The 18,471-nt window shown below is 38.5% G+C and overlaps 1 protein-coding gene across 8 annotated transcripts in view; it reads left to right on the top strand.

Moving 5' to 3' along the window:
* sh3bp2 (SH3-domain binding protein 2) overlaps positions 1 to 18,471 on the top strand; it is a 94,008-nt gene that overhangs the window by 14,129 nt on the left and 61,408 nt on the right. The window lies entirely within an intron of this gene.

Below are 18,471 nucleotides of genomic sequence, written 5' to 3'. Positions count from 1 at the left end.
CAAAGTTTTTTCTTCTTCTAACGACATCCAGAGGAATGTCGCACATGACTCACAGCGGGAGCATCCTGCTCAGTCTTTTATGACACTGGAGAACTGTGTTTGTTATTGACGGTTATATCCTTAATGTTTTTGTTTTCAAATATATCCTCGTTAACCTACACTACCTTGTATGACCTAGTGTCAGGGTCACTGACTGACTTCTTTCACTGTCTTGTTTTTTTCATTAAGTTGCTGTCAGAGAATATAATTGATGTTCTTGTATATTTGTATATTTGATCCATGAACTGTATGCTATATAACGTGAAACACAGATCATTGTACCAAAATTCATTTTGCAAACCTTGAGCCCTGCTTTATATTATATTATAGTATTTATGTTTGAATGTTTATCTGGGGTGCGACGGTTTTTGAGTTTGAACTTCTCTCTCAAGCTTTTTTTTTTATTCACAGCATTTTCCAGTGCAACATTACGAATGTCTTCAAGAAGAGACTGACTGAAAGTGTGAGCCGCTATCCCCATTTGTTCAATTGATCATGTCTCACTCCTCCCTATGACAAGCAGGCTTTTCACCTCTATTAGATGTGGTCAGACGATACGTCATACGATCTAGTGCATACTGAGACCTTGATACTGTATACAAAGTAAACACTGTGTACTAAAGTGCACGTTGCGGTGAGGTTTGTAGTAAGTATATAAGGAATGTATTTTGTAGAAACTGGAAGTGATACAAGGCAAACTTTCGCCTACGTTTACCTGACACGGAACTTACATGGCTGTGCGTGATATTGTTATAATGCCACAAAATTCTTAGGGATAGGGTCAAGGTGGGCGGTTGGGCTTGCAAAGCGTCTGACTTTGACAGCAGAGACAGTTGTTCATATCCTGTTTCCAGTCAGTGTTGGTTTCTATTCACCCTGACAACCACCTTTTACTAACTTTAGTTTGCTTAACTTAATTAGACCTTAACCACTAAGGAAATGAGAAATGAGAAAATGCTCATGAGGGCTGTTTTAGAAGACGCTGACATGAGGGCTTATTGTGGAACGCTGCTGCCAATTGCAACTTTAAGAAGCATTTCTTCCATTTTCAGTGTGAGTTCCATTGTGAGACAAAAGCTGCCCATCACACTAAAATCTACACTCAAACATCAAGTGAATTCAATCTGTCTCAATCTGGAAGGTACGGTGTACTCACTGTGAACACTCTACATACACACTCAAAAGACAGAATCAGAATATGGACATGGCTACAGAAGATGGAAACCAGAAATCAGAACAGAACGCATTTCAGGACTTAAAGCATGTGCGCCATGGTCTTGCAAGGATTTTTGTGCAAAGGTGCACCTGTGTTCCTGTGTGTGTGTGTGTGTGTGTGTGTGTGTATGTATGTGTCAGGGTCATAAATTATCAGAGAGTTGAGCCAAAAACTCCTTTTCATGTTTGTCTGTCTTGTCTCAGTGAATATTCAGGTGTGAATCAATTAAAGTCCTCTATTTGCCACCACAGATTAGCTAATGCAGCCAGTGACCTGGTGAGTATAGTGAACTGTTCTGTTGAAGGCTAAACATCAGTTTTGAATTTTCAATTCTGATCAGAGGACAAACCATTAAAGAGCTAATAAAGAAGAAACTAGTGACACAAAACAGCCTCAAAAAGAAGAAAACGCCAACTATGAGAAACCGCTGCAGTGACAAAAAAATCACGACAGTAAAAACATCAAACATGAGGAGAGGAGGATGGACTGGTCTGGGACATTAAGTCCCCAGTAAGGCCTCCTACAGTTTCCAACATCAGGGACAAAAACAAATCTTTCTGGGGTGAACTGGTGGTACAACATGTTTATTTGGGAAAACACAAAAGTGGAAAAAAATGAGTGGAAAAACAAATTAGTGAACTAATATTTACACCATGAAAAGGGTTTTTTTTACTCATGTGTGTCTGTATCTCCAACTCTCTGTCCGTGTGAGTGTGCATGTGTAAGTAGGCCTAAATAATATACAGTAAACTAGAATAAAATATAAAATAAAAGTACATTTTAAAAAGTCTGACAACAGAGACTGAACTAAAACTAAGATCTTACTCTCTTACTATAATATGTATTGAATACAATAAAAGTCCCCAGTATTAGTGTAATATTATTGAATATAAATAATACTGTGCATTGTACAGCAAAGTACTGGATTGAGCTTGCTTAGATTAAAATATCATTAATATTGATTATTTGGTTGAATATTGAATATTTGGACTAAAAAATATATATTTAATCATTTTCTTATTTTGTTTCTTGGTTTCCATCATAGACTATATAAAATAATTACATCTGATTGACAAGAGCCGTGACACTGTTTACATAAAAGTTGGTAAACTCTTCAAGTAAAGGCGTGGACTGCCCGTCCACCTCAAGGTGTAATTATAAGTCTTTACAGCTTGAGCACCTGGTGTGGAAGTTAGTATGCACCTATTGGTTTGTGAAGCCTTGAGTTTGCCATCTTGTTTGTTTGAAGCCAGAAGTGAAGTGAAGTGAGAAGTGTTAGAACTCAGTTGCTTGTGTCTCTTCATATTAATCGCAGACTGACTCCATGATGTTGAGATCAGGGCTCTGTGGGGGCCAAACCATCTGTTGCAGTACTCCTTGTTCTGCTTGTTGCTGAAGATTGTTCTTTATGACTTTGGATGTATGTTTGGGGTTGTTGTCATGCTGCAGAATAAATTTGGGAATGATCAGACACCTCCCTGAAGGTGTTACATTATGGATAAGAATCAAAACATATAAAGTGCCTAAATATTTGCACAGTACTGTATATGTACAGTATATATTGCATTCTGACCATGACTATTAAAGTCCACTCAAAAATGTGCCATGTCTTCAAACATTTGTAAAGGGGATCTTAAACTATAACTGTAACATGACCAGCTGATCCTGACACTGTGCGGTGTCATTGCATTATCTTCCAGCAATGGCAGACCTAAACATTGTATGTTGTAGTGTAAAATTGGTCATAAATCTGCCAAAAACGTAGGTTAAAAGTGGTCACAAGCAGCAGATGCCAATCTACATAATGCACTACTGGTGTAGACCAGAAGTTAAAAAACAAAAGATCACAGCAGAGTGCCTGGACATAATGAACCCATGAAGGCAATATACACACACATGTATTATGAAGCTGATGTCATTGGTCATTTTCTACTTGTAGCTTCTTGTTAAATGCATGTGAGGGGCCTCAATCGGGCCTCTGTCGTCACCTCGTTGTGGAAATATTCCACATTTGTGTGTTCATACAAATTGCTGCGTTAATCTTTAATGGAACATTAATCCATGAAGTTCTGTTATTGTAAAAAAAAATATATATGAGGGTGTTAAAGGACGCTGAGAGAGATCAGATGTGGTCTGGCTGCTGGTGGAGATGGAACAACTTGCTATAGAGTTTCACACACACACTCATGTACAATGCATGCAAACACACACACACACACTCTCCAGGCTATAAATGTGGTGGAACACTGGCTGACAGACTGTGGAACAAGACATAAATGAGATGAGTGTGAAACCCCCTATGATAAGGACTTTCCCAGACTGTACGGTGCAAGTGTATACATGTGCGGTTTTGTATTTCTTTTGTATCTCCTCAGTTTATGTGCAGTTTGCATAATTGCTGATCATCTTCTTCACCTGAGATTCACTTTCTACCTCACAGTCACTAATTTTAGGTAACACCAGAGCAGAGATTTAAAACTTGCTTCAGGTTTTTTTGTTTTGTTTTCACTTTCTTCTTTTATTTCTTTTTTTTTTTGCCCCATTAGCAGTAAACCCTAATGATGGTGATGTCAGTCCATTGATTCAGCTTTGGCAACTAACTGACCTTTCCTTCAGCTCCATCATGTCAAACACTGCACACAAAAAATATCAAAATCTAAAAAGCAGATTACTATACATTTGCACATGCTGTCAAGACAACTAAATCATCATTATGCTGTTTTAACACCTTTAGGGCATGTTCAGACCAAAACCAGCAGTGCGTCACTACAGTACAGCGTTCTGCGGAGATGCAGGCATGTCACTACAGGGCAAATTTTTGTGACATCATACTAGCATGTGCCAGCCATGGTAAAAGTAGCACTATAGTAGAAATACTAACCAGAAATTCCGACTTGCAGACTGATACAACGCCAAGCGAGTGCACAGCGATTTATGTCTTTGTAGTCTCTAATGGCAGGGTTGTACAGCTCCATAAAGATCATCACAGCAGTGATGAGTTTCTCTTCCATCTTCACAATGCCTCAGTAAACAGCAAGATGCTACAATGCTACATGGTAAGCAAAGTTCTTCTTCCCGTGGGCGTCTTCAGTCTGATTGCCTGCTTATGTGTTGGCAAAAATTGAGCCTGGTTCACCTTTTTGCTAGACGACCGCTAGGTTTTTTTGCTGAGCAGCATAAATACATTGCCCCCATTCAAATGAATGGGAGGGCTGCATTTTTTCACATACTGCTGGTTTTGGTCTGAACGCGGCCTTATTCTATATTGTGGAGTGTTATGAACACTGCAGCCTCAAGGAGCACGAAAACTGCATTATCATTTCTGCCTGGAAGGTAGTTGAAGTTATTCACTCTAAAAACACTAGTGTAAAATTGGTTATGCTTTGGCATAAAATACATAGCACTTTTGTCCAACAACCACATCACATCACCGCTTACAATTATCAATCAAGTTACCTGCACTCCACGATACATTGTATTTCGATTTAATACATCATTTTGGAAGGAATATTGTATTAGATTGCATGACATTGTTCAGGAATTCCTGTTAATGTGTCATCCCTTTTTATCTGACCACATTTCCACCTGGAAACATGCAATTTTATTTGGATATCTTATCTTGATCAGGAAGTTCTCACGTTAATACACAGTGTCTGAAAATGCATGGAGCACGGAGAATCAGAAGGCAGTCTGAACCTGGAGACAGTCTGATCTCAGCCAGGTGTTGTTTGATGTTGCTTTCTCTCTTCAGTCAAGTCTCATACACAGTCTCTCTTGCAGTTAGAAAGGAACTCTGATTTAATCTGATTTAAACCTGATTTGTTTCTGTTCTACTGAGCTAGACCAGCCACAGTTTGGATCTTTGCTGCTTCAGTTTTGCATCTTCCATAAACAAAGTCTGGATGAGTTGCAGTGGTTGAGGTAGGAAATAAATACATTGTGAAACAGAGAGGGCTCCAGCTTTATGTGGCTGGGTTTGCCTATGCGCCACTTATAACAGCCAACTGTTAGACTTCTGCAATACAAACACAGAGCTCAGTAAGAATAATATAGTTAATCTTGTGGAAAGCTCTTAAATAAAAACAGTCAACACTCCGAGACAGGCTGTGAAACTGAGCCTAACAAGGACTAAACCTGGCAACCCAAGAAACCGTTCATCTGGGATGTTATTGTTGCCTTTTGTTTTCATATTCCAAATGAAATATAAAAAAAAGCAATATGTCCTTACATGGGAAGAGAGGAACAAACAGCTTGCAGTAATGCATGTTTTTGAAAAACAGAAAAATAAAATTGTTGTTTATATCACTTTCTGGTGTGATTTTGCAAGCCACAGCTACACAAATCATTCACACACACACACACATGCAACCACTTCTCTTAGTTGCTGTTTTAGTTTTTTAATGGTTTGTCTTCTGATCAGACACTGATCCATGTTTAGTCTTCCACAGAAAACTTCACTATACTATAAAAGGAGTTTTTGGATCAACTCTCTGATAGTTTATGACCCTGACACACACACACACACACACACACAGGTCTGCAGTATTCTTAGCTTCTGCCCCCAGTTTCCACGATGACTGGGTGGTGCACTTCCTGTATCTGGTTTGGCCACAGTGTCTCACTTCCTGGTACCAGCAGCATGTTCCCATGGAATGCCATGATTTTCATTGTATATATATATATGTGTGTGTGTGTGTGAGAGAGAGAGAGAGAGAGAGAGAGAGAGATTGTGTGTTGGATCAGGTGGCCCTGACAAATAATTTTCAATTTTAGTCACTTAAAACTCTATTATCAAAAAACTGCCTTTTCTTGCATTTTCTTGGCAGCTTTTTTGTCAAAGCTTAACTAGACTCCAATGCTGATTCGTACTCTGGTTTGTTTTCCACCTTTGTACGATTAATTTGTTCAGATCTGAACACAATGGTCATACACAAGTGTGGTTGTTTTGGTCTGCAAGACCCTTTAGAGAAAGTGGTCCAGGAAGTGGTGTGCTGTCAGCTAGCCGGAGAATGAATCAAGGTCTGAGCTGAGCTAGCAATGAAGTATGTTGCCTTCTTGATATTAGGTCAGATAGGACCTTCAGGACATTCTTCCTGTATTTATGTTCTCACTCCTGCCACAGACACATTTAACCAATGAGCAGAGTGAATTCTCATGTGGCTTTTAATGATGCATCATGGTTTGCTTGAAAGTTTTGGTTCAAGAAACTGAACAGAGGGGTGAACGCAAAAAGTTTACCGACTCACACTAATTCGGACAAGCTCCAAAAAAAAAGTGTTACACAGTAATTTAGGGTGCTTTCACACTTGTAGTTTGGCTCATTTGGGCCAGACCAAGGAGAGAGTGTTACATTGTCGCATTTTAGCTCTGGTTCTGTTTGTGTTCATATAGACAGAAAACTTATTGATGGGGTAGTTTTGGGGAAGTTTTTGAATTTTGAATATGTGGATCCATGGAGGGAGATCAAATTCCAATAGGTCATGCTGCAGTTTACAACACTTTGTTTATTCATCCTCTCTGGTGTTAATAAGGAACTCATGAAAATTATCTACGATAAAAAAATAATGAGGCACCCCGGTGGCCTAATGGTTAAGGTACATACCACGTAACCGCAACATCCATGGTTCAACTCCTGTCCACAGGACCCTTATTACATCATACACCCCTATCTTTCTCTCTCTACTGACTGTCAAATAAAAGACAAAATGCCAAAAAGAAAAAAGCATTAAAAAAAGAAAAAGGGCCTTGTATGTCATATACACTATGTAGTATATTCATTTTGATGAACAGATAGAAATAACAGAAAGAAGAATTTTGTAATGTTTTATCACAGAGGTAGAAAGGTCGCTACATTTCACTTGTTCACTCACTGTTTATTGAGGTGCTGCTACCATGGAGCTCCACACCTGTGGTTTGCTCTGCATGTCTCTGATGTATCAGAGAAAATCCTTGTACTCACATGCTCGCATGTGTTACCATGGATACCAAATGATCTTGCATAGATATAGGCTCATTTATACACATCGGGAGATCACTTTCTTAACAGTTCATGATCATGAATGGATACTCTGGTGGTGTGAAAGCAAAGCAGAGCAGCCACAGGATTTTGTGACAGTACATATGTGATAATAGCATGAATTCAAAAACTAAACTGCTATTTAATCCATCTGTTGACTGTGAGCGGCCGAGGATGCAATCCTGTAAGCAAACTGTATTAGTCATGTATGTAATGATGCAAATTATTCTATAACCATGGTAACACATATGCCCATCAATCAGAAAGTGGAAAGGAGTGTGTTGCGCTTGTGTCCTGTCAGGAGCTGTCTTGTGAGCTGTCAGTCCCCAGAATTTAATTTTGCCAGATGGGTCTCTGTAGCACTGATGATACAAGATGACAGTTGTCAGTCCATTGGAATTCATGCACACAGCTTTTGGTTCATGTGTAAAAAGGTGGTGTAAAAATGGTGCAAAAGTGGCCTTAGTCTTAGATTCAGCCTTTCAGACCTATTTTTATTACATTTTCTTAAATAAAATAATGTTAATAAGCTGATATACTTGTTCTTAGAGCAGTCAACATAATGGAAGTAACCATGATGAGAACGAATGCAGTCAAATTAGTAGACTACTTATAAAGGCCAGTTGCTGCAGAAACATTTTTAGCAGGTGCATGCAGTACTGTAGCGCTGTATTTAGTTAAAGGTGCAGTGTGTAGAATTTAGTGCATCTAGTGGAACGGACTTGGCAGAAATGGAATATTCATAAGTATGTTTTAATTAGTGTATAATCACCTGAAAATAAGAATTGTGTTTTCATTACCTTAGAATGAGCCCTTTATATCTACACAGAGAGCGGGTCCTCTTCCATGTTGCACCGCCATGTTTCTACAGTAGTCCAGAAAGGACAAACCAAACACTGGCTCTAGAGAGGACTTTTCACTTTTTTTGCGAGTTTTGTGGCCATTGTAGGCTCTTCTACATGCTTGGAATCTGCAAACTAACTAGTAGATGCCACTAAATCCTACACACTGCTCCTTTAAATAGTAAGTAAAGTTGACATGCCTCAACTTCAGCAAAGCTGAATGATGATATTTAAATTCTGATTGTGCCAAAAACCAGCACTACAAATCTCAGTCCAAGAGAATTGTGGTGCTGTTGAGAACGTAAATCTGATCAAATTACAGGAACAACCCCAAAACCAAGATTATGGGTTGAATGAGATTGAGGCTGACATCTAACAGCCAACAAGCTAACTTTCTCTGACTTGGAAAGCTGAACAAAAATGATGAGTTTCAAGTGATGCTAAAATTCAGCTCTGTCTTCTCCAAATCCAACATGCTGAGTTAAATTAAATTAAATTCTGCTGTTGCCAAAATCTCAAACCTGGCACAACAACAGTCCATCCAAACTCCATCCAATACAGAATCTACTCGTGCAACATGTGATTTCTGTTTATAAGCCCTGGTTTGGTTGTAGATGAGCACTGTGAACCTAAACAGACTAAATACGACAACTGTAATAAAGTCAACTTCAGTTCAGACCAAAGAAAATAAACTTTAGTGGTTAAGGCAACAAGCTTTGCCTAAATGGCAATGGTTGTGGAGAGGCTGGTTTGGTGAAGGATGCTGCATTGCCCCTCAGTTTGTCAACAGTGGTACATGCTGATTGTCATATAGGGAGACGAGATTGGTGTTTTGGGGGATTTCAATCAGAGGGGAATTACAGGACTGAAACACGCATTTGGTTTCCTCCCTCAGTTTCTGTTTGCAGTAAAAAAAAATAAAAAAAAAATTAAAAACTTGCAGGTCCTAATCAGGGAGCAGAATTACACACATGAGGCTAAATAAGTGACATATCACAGTATGACAGGGGGGAGCTTAGCCAGTATCAAGGAAGGTGATGAGACACAGACTCAGAGACTTGTTGAATGACTAAAAAAAAAAGGTGATTCATTCTGACTGGTGTAACCAAAAACAAGTTTCTCCAAAAAGTGAAATGAAAACAAACAAAACAAATTTAACTGGCTTAACTAAAGAAAACTCAAAAACCTAGACATGCACATGATCATGAGCACACAGCTACACAGAGATCCTCTTTTCTTTCTGTTCTCTCTCAAACCATCAAACTTTAGTTTGGTTCCTAAATTCCTACTTACTTACAGAGATACATGTTGAGACTGCGATTGGAGACACACTGTGATTGGTCAGCATAGTTTATTGGCTTAACAGATTTTGTATGACAGTCTACAGGGTGTTGCTTTGAACTAAATGCTAACATCAGCATGCTGACATGCTCACAATGATAATACTAATATGCCCATGCTTAGCCAGTATACTGTTTAACATTTTCACTAAGTTATGTTAATATTTGCTGATTAGCAATAAACTCTAAGTACAGCCGATGGGAATGTCATTAATTTTGCAGGTTATTCACAAACCAAAGTATTGGACAAAGTGAATTTTTGACCTGACAATTGTTCTAAAAAAGTCAGGGGAAGCCCAAAGTTACCAATTCATCCTGATGGGAACATGCATGTCTGTATTCATTGCTATTTCATGGCAACCCATCCAACAGTTGTTGAGAAATTTCACTTAAAACCACAAATGTCAACCTCATGGCAGCGGTAGAGGAAATGTCAGGAAACCACCAAAGTCATTGGGATTCATCCTCTGGGGACCACAAATGTCTGTACACATTTGTGCCAATTCATCTTGTAGATGTTGAAATATTTCACAGGATAAGGGAAAACTTTGCTGGTGAGCTTGAGGGGAAGTAAGAGAATCACCAAAGTCAGTAGGATTGTCTAGTGATCATGACCATGATGGAAATCCATCTTATAGCTGTTGAGATATTTCAGTCTGGCAGGCCAACCACAGACTGTATATAAAGATGGACGTAGCGAGGTGTGATGTCACTCATTGGTTTGCATTGGAGCCGGTCTGAAGCCCAGAGTTGTGTTGCTCATGGTCGGCACCATCTTTTCTGTTCGGAGCCAGGACCTTCCAAATAAGGAGTGCAGGGTGTTGCCTTTCATGCTCTGGAAACGCATCCCACTACCTTGGACCAAAGTGAACACCTTAATGGGAAAATCAAGTGGCCCAATCACTTGGGCTAACAATAACAACTTTAGCTAAATTGTGCTTATAGGGCAGGCATCCTAGTCAAGTAACATTAAACTTACAGAAATATTGCGACAGTAGTCCAACTAAGTGTGAGTCAGACTACTGGGGAGAGCAGCAGGTGAGCCAAATTCAAATCTTATTAACAAAACAATATTTTCCAACATGACCACCAGCAAACTATTGGAGGGCCTGAATAAAGCAATTGAGGCCATAATGTTTGGTTAAAAAAAATGATTCACTTAGTATTTCTAGAGAGAAGTTAATGCTTTTTGAATGGGAGTCTATTGGAGCCAGCATTTAGAGTCCATCTGTGGCATTAAGGTACTTCCACACTGGCTTCAGCCTCAGGCTGTGGTAGTTGCCGCTTGGGACCCCGCCGACCCAAATAGCTGAAAAGAACATCAGGTGTGGCTTCTCAGAGATTTGGAGGATAAAGTAAAAACAGAGATGATGACATAGATGGAGTAACGTAATGCTTAAGATTTAGGTGACATTATGTAATTATAACTATGTGACAGCTCATTCATTACATTACTACACAATTCCCCGTAAAGAGTGCAAGTTTATTTTCTCAGTTCACTTTTAAGATACATATTATTAGGGGGGTTTTTTCTAGGGTTTTTTGTGCTTCTGTTTATCTTTTCTTCATGCAGTTGTAGCCGTGGTTCCATTTTCAGCTTCTGTAACTGCCGTATAATCACCTTGATGTTTGCTGTTCCGGTGTGTAGTTTTCCCTCCCTTTTACGTTCACTCTGACATTACAGTAGCTTGTCTGTCACTAATTACAGATGCTCTTTTTTCTGCAGTAGTCCCTCACTGACAACCAGGCCACTGAGTTTCCTGCCAATCCCAACTGTACAGTCTGAATATAGACCAGTACATGTGTGCGCACATTGCATGACGCTTATGATGCTTTTCTGAGAGAAAAATTCAATCTGCCTTCCTGTTTCCACTCTTCCTCTGGGTGACATTCGTATTATAAAAATCTCCAATGTTCTACAACTTTGTCAGGCAGGAATTCCTCATAGTAGAGAGGGTTATCTGAAGTTCAAGACAAGACTGAATTATTCATTACTGTCAAGTCCAGAGCCTTGAAATAAAATGGCCCTAATACACCGCCCATAATACGACAGTAATCCCAAAATGCTCCACGTAGTTTTAAGATGATTAAAAGCCATGATGGCATACTATACTACACTGACGTGATTCATATCTAGTCATCTCATAGAGGGACTTTGTAACTGTAAACAGTGTCCCAATGTCTGTCAGCCATCAATCAGTCAATCCTGCAAAAGCAAGTGTGTGTGTGTGAGAGAGAGACAGTGAGAGAGAGAGAGCTTTTTTGGGACTCTATAGCTACTCCATATTCTATAAATTTGTTTTCTTTTGTATATGGTCACTTATACATGGCCACAGTAGTTGTAATTTGAGTGTGCTCAAAGTTCTAGAGCAGATTATGACACCTTGTTTGTGATGTAATGGATTTTTATCATGGCTTTTAGCAAGCTTACATCTCTTCATTGAGATATAATTAGTTCATTTATATAAGCCTGCTGTAATATTGTGTGGAGACTCTGTGTCAGCAGTCAGACTTTCTCCAATTTTGTCAAAATAGACACTTTGATGTGCACTCTTACTGGCATGCATGTATGTCATACTTTTTATAGTCTGAAAAAAGTTACTGCCTTTTATCCATCTCAGACTCAAAATTTGTCACATTATCGCCTTCTTCCTGTTTCAAATCTTCCACCGAATGGCTCTTAATTCTCTCTTATCACAAAATTATCCTTCACTGCTCTCATTACCTTTTCATTTGAAATTTTAAATCTACATAAATCTCTTACATAAATTTTCCCCTGGAGAATACAGCTCTAACTTTTGAAGTCCTTACTTAACTGTCGCTTTTAATGACAATCCTCCAAATATAGAAACTTTTTCCGCTTCTTTTTATCTATAGTTGTGTTTGAAGAGTTCCAGTTAAATGCAGGACATTACTCCAGGTCCGGTGAATCTTACATATGTAGAGACTTCCCTTTCCCCACCCCAGCAGAAGGTGCAAATTTGAGTTATATTTTTTTCTGTGGTTTTGCACTGGGATCTGCGTCAGTTTAATGCACAGAGATGCAGAGCAGCGTCCGAATTACAGGTCTGAAATATACGTCAAGCTTCCTGTCTGTGTGAGGAGTTCAGGGTGGTTCCCCAACAACCTTTCTCAGACATTCCTCTCCTAATTATGCCTGAAGAGAAAGTGTGCATGTGTGTGTGTGTGTGTGTGTACGTGTCTTTGAGGGGTGGTAAGGGGTAGTAAAACATAGTAAAGTCTGCCCACATGTAAAGCTCTACATTCCACTTGATGACTGACGCATTACACTCTCCTGTCTACAGTCATCAACAGAAAAAAGTTTGGTTTGGCCTGCGTCTCAGACAAGATATATTGTGTCTTTTGTTGATTTTGTAGTCTGAGGATGTAATTCATAATATTATGGATTTAGTTAAGGTGGAGCTGGATTTAGGTTTAACTCACTGCAGATACAGATGCAGGCATTGTTGAGCAACATCCCTTTTTGATTAAATGCAGCTCTCGCTACAGTTTTTGAGATGTCAGTGCTGTACAAGCATGATGGATGACTTACGGGTTGCAACCAACTGGAGATGATACAGACCTTATTAAATGGATCAGATATCAGCCCAACATGACTGATCCACATTAAATATAGTTTCCCGTTCTGCTCTGTTCACTGGATGCGGTGCACTATCGTTGATGTGTACAGCTACTGCTGATACTACACAACTTTCTGCATATGCTTCACAATAAATGTATCAGTGATGACAATGACATTTGCAGTTAGCTAACGTTACCAAAAATTTACTTTAAATAATTTTTAATAAATGAATTTCATTTAATTTTGCTTGATGATGGTCTGGAGGCCAAAGACTTGTTGAAAGAGTGGTTACAGGTGATTGACAGTGTGCAGGACTTTTGGTTCTTTCACAGTGCATGCACTAAAACCATTGACAGTTAAGAAGTGATGTGTAGATACACACATAGAAAATTGATCCTAATCAGTTCCACACTGAGAGGTTTACAGATTTAAAATTTTGGGGGGAGAGAAGCACTGTATTTGATCAGTGCTAGTGCACAACACACAGACTATCACATAAGACGAAGAAAAGCAGCAGAGGATCTCATTTGAGAAGCTGGAAGCTGGATTTTTGCTTAAAAACGATTTAAATTATTGATCAGTTGTTTATTATTTACACAGCTAATCATTTTAATTCAACTTCTGCTGCTACTTGCACAAAATTATGGAGAGCAAAGACTGCAACAAATTGAACAAAATAAATTACACTGTGTTAATTTGATTTTGGTCAATACATGAGCAGATCTTCAAAGCAAGCTAACAGAGACGTGCCGTGTTAATTTCATATCGTACAGATTCAAGCAGCTGAGTGAGAAAACATTTTATCAGTTAATTCAAAAGCAGCATCAGTATCTGACTTCATTTTTTTAACGAACTGCTATGTAAATATGTAAAATAGCTAATTTAGCTTTCATTTCATGTCATTTATCTAGTGTGAATACTGGACTAGCAATGGGTTAACCATTTTGGAATAATCTTTGAACACTCTGAAGTTAAGATAATGGGTGGTTTGTCTGTTTTTCTCATCCCAATGCAATAACAACCCAGATGTAGCTATTATCTGGACTCAGTATGGCTAACGTGTTAGCTTACAGTTGCCCACTTACACATCCACAGACACACAGCAACACTGGAGTCGTATATGTATGTATATGTAATATTAAGTCCAATATTTCCATAAAAAGGTTAAAATATGTGGCTCTTTAGCTGCTAAATGCTCTGCTTTCTTCACCACCTAGTTGCTAATTGTTTGTCTGTTGTTTAGTGCTGGGTAGGCAGTGTACAGTGGGTTTATCAGCTTGTTATCTAAAAACAGCTGCTTTCTAGTGCTAGAAACAGGGGTAAAGAGAATACTGTGACTGAACTGTACAATAAACATGCTGTATAAACCAAAATTGTGAGCTAAAAGAAGATAAAAAGCTCCAAGCAACACCTTAAACGCTACACAGTCAATAGATGCAACCAAGGCTTGACATTAACACCCGCCAACCCGCGCCAGACATGGGTAAAAATTAACTGTGGCAGGTTACATTGTAAAGTTACTAGCCAACTTGGCTTTTGATGAATCAAGCTCTAAATATCACTGCATCTGTTTGAAGCAGGCTGCAGAAACAATCCTCCTAGTCCTAATCCTACATTATTATTAGAGCATTGGTCATGTCAGCAGTGGTGTGGGTTCTCTCTGCGAGGTTGGCCTCAAAACAGGCGTAAAAACTAATCAGCTCGTCCAGGAGGGAGGCAGTAACATTAGCTGTGCAGCTGGGTCTTCCTTTAAAGTCTGTGTGTAGTCCATGCTACGTGAGTCATTACCATTTAGAAGACGAAGGCTGAGGATTAAAATGAAAAGGAAGGAGGTGAGAAGAAGAAAATGAGGGCATTTAATAATTGTATTTGATGCAGAAAAAATACAATGTACTTTCAGGATAGCCTGATCTACACATTTGGAAAATACAAGACGAACCATTTTGTGGTTGATACAAATAATTTCAACATGGAGACTGTCAAAGAGATTTTATTTTTATCTTTTTTTTATCTTTATAGCTTATTTTTACTAATAGTCTACTTATAATTGATCAAGTGGCTCTCATAATAAAAACATTTTGGTGGGAGAAATTAGTGATTGGCTGGTAACTTCAAGTTTAAAATATATTTATATTTATGCAGCTTTAACCTTATATTTGCAAATGCTAATATATTGTTCCCAGCACCAATATACTGTATAGTAGCACTTTCAGTTGTTAGCAGCCATCAAGACCAGTTTGTGGTTTTGATGGCTGCTGGCTTATAGACTTATGTCACCCAATAGCAAGAAGCATGACCATTATTTTTAATGCATAGAGTCATTTTTAGAGTTTGTTCCTCATTAAATAGTGAACACCACAGCCATTATTTTTTAGACATTTAAGTCATTCCCGCTTCCTGACAGTTTGTGGTTTAATTTGCTATAGGTTTACAGGATTAGAGCAAAGTGGGACGAGACCCAGCAGCTAATTCTGCTCATATGGACGGATATTAAGTCAGCGTATCATTAAAACAAACACATTTAACCAGATTAGACTGGGAGAACAGTAAGAGCTATGATACCACTTCAGGCTGTCTGTATATGTGAGTATCATTAAAAATATTATGAGGATCTGTGTTTATGTGCACAAATTAAATTATGAATGTCATCCGACTACACAAATCTTTGAAGATATTTATGCAATAGCAAGGCTGTGCCAGAGCTTTAATAAACAAGACAGAAACTAACACAGGGTGGACAAAATATCAAGAACGCCTTTACAGTCAAATGGTGCCTTTCAATACAACAGCCCTGCAAAAAATATTACCTTTGTAAAGATTCAAATGTTCATTATTTTGTTGAAACTGTGTCAGAGAGGTGTTGAATCAACTTCATGGTATTTTTGGAGGTTATCCTTATGTTGATGTTTAATTGATTTGCATAATAATTGTGGTTTATGGCACAACAACAGCTTCATAAGTTACCATGAAGTTAAATATTAAATCTGACCCAATAAAACCCAGGCCTGACAGATCTAGTATTTGTTACTGGTCTATTACTTTAAACTGTATAAATGTTAACATTTAAAGGACATTCTCTATCTTATGTCCTTGAGAGCCAGTGTACAAATGTGTGCCTCTTTGAATAATGTTGATTTTAGCTTGAATTGGGTTTTATCATGGTATAGTAATCCATGGGCCTAAATGCAGACATGCAGGCCAAATGTTTGAGAAAAGACAGTCAAGTTTACACTGAAACAGGGTATTAAACAGAAGTAGCAGGGGTGCAATACACTGTGCTATACACTGTAGCAACATTCACAATCTGGCAAAAAAGGTGAACAGTCTTATACTCAGCTAATTACTAAAGTAAGAACAGCTGTGCCTCATGTTAGAGCTGACCAAATTTGACTTTGACACAAAAACAGTACAAAGATTTACTTCACTGCAGTGAGTGAATCCCCTGGTTGCAAGGATTCAATTCAGTTCAAACCTATTCAAATCAAAAGTGCTTTAAAACCAAACAAATATGGAAGCCTCACATCAGTCAATGTAATTAAACCCAAAATGTAATAGAAATACTGATATATTGTCAATGCACAGTATTTTAATCTTCACACAACCAACTCTGTAATCTTACAGTCGTCTTCATGATGCTTGCAAGTCACTAACTTGGGAATCTTTCCCATCTTTACCATTCATCCCATGTGACATGAACAACCATTAAGAAGCAAATATGTGTACAGGCTATGTCCCAAGAGTTCTTACATAATATGAACTCTGCCAAAGCCCAGATCTGTGATTTTAGTCCAAGTCCTGGTTGACCAGATGATTCAGATGTGGCGAGTGTCTTGGAAAGAACAGCAATGGACAAGTTCATTAGTAGCTTTGCTGTGATGCTGAGAACATGGTGAGCCCATCCAGTGTAGGCAATCTAGTGAGTCAACAAGTCACCAAGTCACATTGGGAATAATAAAGGAGCCCCAAAAGGAGGTTACGAGCCAAGAGGAGGTAACAACATACACACATTTTTTCCAAACTCTGTGTAGATGATCTGATGTGAAGAAGTGGACCATCAACCAGCAGGAACTGAAGCCAGACAGCTGGGTCAGTGTTTTTGCATCACTTGGACACTTAGACCATTGGATGACATAGACCAGGAGAATATTCACCAGCCATTTTATAGTTAAGTTTGTTTTTAAAGGTCACTGTGAGGAATCTGTGATGTGTTTAGGACCAAGGCACTAATGGTGGCTTTAAACAGCGAGTGGTTACTGCTGCGTCTGCCACGCAGAGCTGTTTCTGTTCTATTTTTGACTGGATGGCAGCAGGGCATTACAGCTAACATCTACATCAAAGTAGACCGTCCCTTAGCATATAATATTTACATAGGGTTGTAGCTTAAAAGATAATGATAATTAGCCTGAACTTCAATTTTGTTTCACTTCATTCCTTATTACCTATTAATCTCTAAAAAAAATTTGTCAATTAATGGATTTTTTTGTTTGGTCAAAGAATGTAATTTGGCCAATCCAATAGCATTTATACCTGAACATGACTTTTGTACTATCCAAATAAGATATCTGAATGTTAGTACTTGTAAAATTCTTGGTTCCTGGTGCATTTCTCCTGGTCTGAAAAGTAAATGAAATCCCAAATTGAGAATAAGCTTTAAGGCGCCAGTATACTCTGTCAGAACTGTTTGTCAGACAGTTGAATAGCTTCAGATCCTCCTCAGAATAGGTGGCACGTGTCAGACAATTTTTCCAACTTTCCAAAACCAACATATCGCAACTGAGACCTGAATTTCAAATCCCTCAAAGCTCCTGCCTAAACGGGGCATTAAGTTTGATTATTGGACTGCTCATGCCATTTACTACCTTCTCTATTCTTGATACATTTTGGTTCAGTCAGTCTCACCAGGGTGGTGTGTGTTTATCATTGCTGTGTGTATTATGAGAGCATGCTTGGGGGTTGTTGAGTGGAAAACTTGGGTTTGGTTAAGAAGGACTCTTAACTGTTCACAAGAGATTGCTGTGGTGGGCGGCACTGGTGCCAGAAAGCACACTGACTGGTTGTACTGCCAAGAAAACTTCTTCTGAGTAACATTTGGTTCATGCATCACCATGCTCCAGACCAATGTTTTCTGGTCAGGTTGGCTGCTATCTTGTAGGGTGTTGGTTTTGTTTTGGGGTATTCTGCTAACCAATAATATTTAACAAGCGACATGGTAAAACCAGCCACAAAGTTAATTTAATTTATTAAAACAAAGAAATATGTTGGTTAATATGTTATGGCGCTCATAATGCGACCAAACAAATTCGCTTTTGGTTGTAATTTTTCAGTGTTGTTTGCGAATCTTTGTCTCAATACCTATTATTATAAATACTAACTTTCATTTTTAAAATATGCTAGATCAGGTTACCTGTCTTGTTGTTACATCTCTCAAAAGGTTT

This window comes from Thunnus maccoyii, chromosome 19 (assembly GCF_910596095.1).
Source record: "Thunnus maccoyii chromosome 19, fThuMac1.1, whole genome shotgun sequence".
In the NCBI taxonomy this organism is placed as follows: Eukaryota; Metazoa; Chordata; class Actinopteri; order Scombriformes; family Scombridae; genus Thunnus; species Thunnus maccoyii.
Note: the sequence above shows the minus strand (reverse complement) of the source record. Positions and strands in the feature narration are given on the sequence as shown.